Source organism: Octopus bimaculoides, chromosome 13, assembly GCF_001194135.2.
Source record: "Octopus bimaculoides isolate UCB-OBI-ISO-001 chromosome 13, ASM119413v2, whole genome shotgun sequence".
NCBI lineage: Eukaryota > Metazoa > Mollusca > Cephalopoda > Octopoda > Octopodidae > Octopus > Octopus bimaculoides.
In genome coordinates, this window is record NC_068993.1 from 26,149,261 (window position 1) to 26,155,630 (window position 6,370).

A 6,370-nucleotide genomic window follows, 5' to 3' on the forward strand; every position below is an offset into this window, starting at 1 on the left:
GGTATGAGAAGCGTAGGATATGGTTGGTTGGATGGATGAAGAGTTAGAGTTTGCAGAGAGATGGATGAATGGCTAAATGGATGGATGAATGGATCATGGATGGAGAGATAGAGAGATGGATTAAGAGTTGGATGGATGAATAGAGAGATGAAAGGATGGACAGTTGGACAGAGATAAAAAGAGACCCATGAGGGGATAAGTGGACAGAGAAAAGGATGGCTAGATGAGAGATGAATGACTAGAAATATGGAGACAGATAAATGGATGGAAGGTGTGAGAGATGAATGGATTGATATGCAGAGAAAAAGAGAGATGAATGATAGTAGTATAAGAGCGAGGAAGATGAATGGCTAGAAATATACACGCATCGAGGAAGAGATGAATGAATAGAAGTAGAGAGAGAGAGATAATGGATAGACAGAGAGAGTAATGAATTAATGGACAGAGAGAGAGAGAGAGAGAGAGACAGATAAATGGATAGATAGGGAGATGAGTGAATGGATGAGTGAGAGAGAGAGAGATGAATGGATGAATAGGGAGAGAAATGAATGGATGGCTTTAAAGAGATGACTGGGTAGATAGGAGATAGATAGGTAAATAGACAAATAGTGGATGGATGGATGGATGGATGGAGAGAGAGGGGGATGACTACAGAGAGAGGGGTGGAAAGAAAGATGGATGGATTGAGAGAGATTGATAGAGAGTGAAAGAGGTAAGAGAGATAGACAGAGAAAGACATGGCTGGCTAGATGAAGATGGATGGATGGATATAGAAATTGCAGAATGATGAGAGATGGATGTAACAGAAAGTGATGGTGCCTGCATGGTGGCTAAGACAATTAGTCCAAGAGAGGCTAGCAGGTACATATATTAAGAGACAGGAAGGCAGGCACCTTAGAATTTTACAAAAGAAATAATTTCACTGAAAAATCAATGGAGCTATTGTGGCGAGGCTGAGCTAAGCAACAGAACCTGTCTGCTAATGATATCAAACCAGTGGTAACATCGCACCAACACCCACACCACAGACCATACCAACAGCAGCAGCATCACTGCTCACTAGGTCGTTGATAACACCACCACCACCACCGCTGCTGCCAATATACCAGCACCACAATATAGCTTCACAGACCTCCTTCCCAACTTTTTTTCACTTCACAAGCCAGTTTACATTGTTTTTGTTGCTTTAATGATCAATACACACACACACACACACACTATAAGTATGAACACATTATGCAAGTGTATGAATAGACACATGCTTGCATAGCCAAACGTACACTCTCTCTCTCTTTATATATATATATATATATATATATATATATATATATATATATATATATATATATACATATATGCGTGAGCGCACATGTGTTATGTATGTATTATGCTAACTGTGCAGGTCATACGCAAGTTATTTGAGTACACACATACATTTATGCATATATAAAGGGAGTGGGTAGCTGATTTGAAGATATACTGTGTGTGTGTACGAGTGGGTTTACCATAATATACAGATGTACATATGACTTAGTAACATTGTATTGCAAATATATTTCATATTTTCAAGGAAACAAACCTACAAATTATAATGAAAATCTACTTATTTTAAAACAATAATACATCAAAGTATAAACTATGGTAATTTTCACTCTAGACACTCTTTGTGTGGGAGTGGGGTATCTGTTCTTTTCAGATATTTAGATCACCCTTCCTTCTTAATTCCTCTTAACCCAACATCGAACTATCGAATTATCCTAACAAAAACTACTACTACTACTACTGGTGATAAAATTATTAGTACCATCCTTAAGACATTGCCACCTCCGTGTCTAGTTGCAGTAACAATCCAAATCTTTTAAAATGCTTTTCGAGACATAACACATCTGAATGTACATAGGAACAGGTGAGCAAATACATACATTCGTAGAAACTAAATGGGATATACAAAACATGCACAAGACTTCTCTGTCACTAACACACACACACAATAACAAGTAGAAACAGATTACACAGATTACGTATAGACAATCAGTTTATAGAGATGTACAAACACAAACATTAGGACATGATATGAAGAAAACACACGATCGGATTCAACCATACATAGATAATCACATAGATACACAGACGGAAAGGGTGTAAGGTGGGTTGAAAAAGGAGAAAGAAAACACCTTCAGATTCCATCCAATTTTCATGGTTAATGTTTAACATCAGTAATTAAGACACTGACCGGCTAAACGTCATGCAGTGTGTTCAGAATGGTGTGCATGTTGTATGTATGTATATTCGGTATTTAGTCAGGATAGTACATGTATGCAATAAGTGGTATATGTCGGTGTATGTGAAGTGATGTTACGGTTAAATATATATACTTGTGTACAAAGAACACCAACGTTAAATACTGTACGTGTTATTTAGGTGGACAAAATATTTCAGAACACACCGCAGCTCCATCCGATGCTAAACAATATGTATGTGTGTGTGTGTGTGTGTGTTTGTGTGTGTGTGTGTGTGTGTGTGTGTACATGTACATGCAGACACAAACCCCGTCATTATCATATGCTGGACTGTATAAGTGAGTTTCCTACACTCCACACCTTCCAATCAAAAGCTTAACTGCATGCGTATATCTGTTAGAACTGGACATGTAAAGTACCCCTGCAAACACATCTTTAGACGCAGTTAAACTCTATATTTATTAAAACAGAACACCTATAGTAACCCTGCACACATTACTATCACCCACCCACCTCAGATGAAGTGAAACTATGTATCATGTACGAAGTGTTTTTGCTCCGTCGTTTCGTGTACACCGGTGCACATCACAATGAAATGTGTATGCAGTGTACTTTTGTACACATCAAACACCAGATGCAGAACTGTATGTATATGATGTGTTATACATGACATAGTAATCGTTTGTACCACACTTAATTTCATCATCATCAGATAAATTTCTGACCACAATTGTGTCACATCTATAGTGGATGTATCAATTCAACACATCAACATATATATATATATATATATATATATACTTGTTTTCATACATCACTTAATTACACAACAGTTTTCATTTTTGATGGAGCGAAAAAAGCTTCATATAATAAATGAATGAATAAATGAGACACAAATCAGAAACACAAACATCACATTTATAGATATATATATATGTATACATATGTAATGAGAAAGAATGTGGGGGATGCATGAATACGTATGTATGCATATATAGATAGATAGATATATACTGAGAGAGAGAGAGAGAGGAAGAGAGAGAAAGATGCGAAGTATTGAATGAAGTGAATAGTACGGATCTGTGTAAAGTTTCTTTTGTTAGATCGACAGGCAGACCAGTAATGTAACGAAAATGTAGACGCCAAAGAAAGAAGTATATATGAAAGTAGTAAATACTCACAGGAAAGACCTGATGTTATTTTTGTTACATCAACTGGGTCGTTGTACGAGTGTATAGTACAGAGTGCCGCCATTTCAAGTTCCCGGATATTGAGGAAATTATCAAGTCGCAGCTTATTATCTCCCTTTAACTCCGGCTTCACTCACTCACTCTTTCCCCCTCTTTCTCTCTCACTCGCTGCTTTTGCTTTCCCTCACACTCTTCCTTTTCCTCTTCCTCCTACTTTTTCTCCCCCTTCCTATACGTTTACTCTGTCTTTCCGTCTGGAGTCTACTCTATTTTCACTCTCCCTCTCTTACGCTTCGTCTCCCTGACTCTGTCTTGTCTGTCTCACAGAGATGTCCTTTTCTATCTATCACTGATTTGTTTTATTCTGTCTATCGTAATGTTTCTCCTCTCTCGCCCTCTATTTCTCTCTATCTAACTGTCTGCCGGCGTGCCCCCCCCTCTTCCTCTATGTCCTTTATTTATGTCTCATTCTGTCTGTCTGTCTATTCACCTGTCTGTCTCGCTTTCTCTTTCTCTTTCTCACTGTGTTTCTTCATGTCTCTATGTATAACGTATTCATTACCTTTCGTCACTCATTTTTACCCTCTATCCAGTGTTTGTGTGTGTATTGATCTCTTTTCCTACTTTCGTTTTTCTATGTCTGTGGTAATCTCTCTTTTCGCTCTTCACTAGTCAATTTGTCTATCTAACTGTTCTGTTCTCTCTCACTCTCTCTCTCTCTCTCTCTCTCTCTCTCTCTCTCGGTATCTATTTATCTGTCTGTAATAGAGAAAATTGTCAAAAAGTATCTCACATACTTTCAGACAATTTTTCTTCCTCCACTGCGCTTGTGCTGCTCTCCCCCTACTTTCTATCAACCTCTTTCGATTCCATCTTTCCTTTCATTTGTTCCTCTTTCATCTCTCCTTTCCTCTTTCTTTCCGAAATCTTTCTCACCCTTCCTCCCTCTCTCTTTCTCTCTCTCTCTTCCTCCCTCTCTCTTTCTCTCTCTCTCTTCCTCCCTCTCTCTTTCTCTGTCTCTCCCTCTCTCATTTTTTGACTATGCAACTGTTCGTCTATTCATGTCTTTTTAACTTTCTTCTTTTCGTCTACTCTTTGTTCTTTCTCTCTCTTTCACCCTCTCTCTCTCTTTCCCAATGTTCTTTTCTCACTCATCCTCTGTCTTTCCATTCTTTTTCACTTTATTTCTCTTTCCTTGACCCTTTCCCTCTCTCACTCTCTCTCTCTCCCTGCTCTTGAATACTCTCTTATTTCGTTTCTCTATCATTCTCAGTGTCTACTGATTATCACTCCTTCTATCTTCAATGTTTCTCTCTCTCTATGTTCGTCTTCCCTTACCTTCCCTCTTACCCCTTTTTATACTCTTTTCTCTCTCTCAGTCTCTCACTATCTATCTCTCTAATAAACCTGTTTTCCTCTTATTCATTCACTCTTCCACTGACATCGTCTCCGCACACATAGATAAAGTATCTCCTCTCTCCATCTTTTGACACACTTTCTCTCTCTATCTCTCTCTCTCTCTCTCTCCTTTCTCTCTCTCCCATGCAGATGTTGTTCTTCACCTCACATGTCTAACTTTCCAGATAGATAAATCAATAGGTAAGACATTACAGTAAGGAAAGCTGATGCGATCGTATTTCGACTGGTCATGGCGACTGGTATTAGGATTGGGTGAAGATATGAAGCAACCAGTTACTTATGGCAATCTCTTCTCACTGTTGCCAGCTTTGGCATAATTATGCCAATTTGGCATTTTCATATTTCAGTTCAACATAAGAAAAAACATTCTCTCATGCCAAACCCTATTTGGCATTATCAAACATTATTTGGTAATAATTATGGATTTATTGTAATATTAAAATGAAGTTATGGATTTATTTTAATAGCTTCAACACTCAACCTAACACAACAAATGCCTTATATTGTTACATCAGCAATACACAAATGACTCAGACTTAGTCACTCGAATGAACACTCTTTAAAAACCAGAACATGCAAGTGTTAACAGACAAGGGACATTATCTTCCAGACCAATTAACAGAATAAAAAATGTTTATCCACCCCAACACACTGGTATTAACGGATGTACCAATGTCATCACCTTTCAAACCAATAGCTAGCGCTCCTACTTTGTCAACAGACATGCCTACATCATATTCATTCTGACCAATCTAATTTTAACCAATACTATATTAGCAGTTGTCCTAAATCCTTGTTACTATTGGTTGGCAGATAGTCGAATCTTAAGTAACAAAGGCAAAGACATGCACCCCAGTTCTGGTACCATTAGTAACACTGTTTCTGATAGTGATTATGGAAGTGATAGCCACAATAAACAGGGCAGAGATGGACAGCAGGCTGTTTACATGATGAGTTCATTTAAGATCTACTGTGAGCTCATTAGACCACCCTTAACTAATAGTAGAGATATCCATCTATTCTATTTCACCCACACCTATAATAAAATGCAATATAAGTTCTCTGCCATACTTTGAAGAAGGACCAATCTCTGACACACAGAAGATTTCCTGTTTCTTTGCTTTGGCATCAAACTAATGTTAAAAACTATATATTCCTGATTGATATTTATTTTCTGACTTTTTATGTGTGCCATTTTGTTTTGTTCCTGAAATGTTTCCATCGCTCCTCTCATAACCAACAGTTTCCAAATGCTGCTGAAATTTTATACTAGTTTGTGTGCATATTCTTTTATTCTTCTGCTTGTTTCGGTCATTTGACTGTGGCCATGCTGAAACACCGCCTTTAGTCAAACTAATCGACCCCAGGACTTATTCTTTGTAAGCCTAGTACTTATTCTATCTCTTTCGCAGAGCGGCTAGGTTACGGGTATGTAAACACACCAACATCAGTTGTCAAGCGATGGTGGGGGACAAACACAAATATACAAACATATATACATATATATATATATATATAAAT

The 6,370-nt window shown here is 37.7% G+C and overlaps 1 protein-coding gene across 1 annotated transcript in view; it reads right to left on the reverse strand.

The window, feature by feature from the left end:
* LOC106871923 (fibrillin-1) overlaps window positions 1-3,630 on the reverse strand; it is a 694,404-nt gene extending 690,774 nt beyond the window's left edge. Inside the window, exon 1 of the mRNA XM_052972376.1 lies at window positions 3,422-3,630. The gene's annotated coding sequence lies outside the window, so the exon portion shown is untranslated. The remainder of the gene's footprint in view (window positions 1-3,421) is intronic.
* Window positions 3,631-6,370: the final 2,740 nt, after the last annotated feature.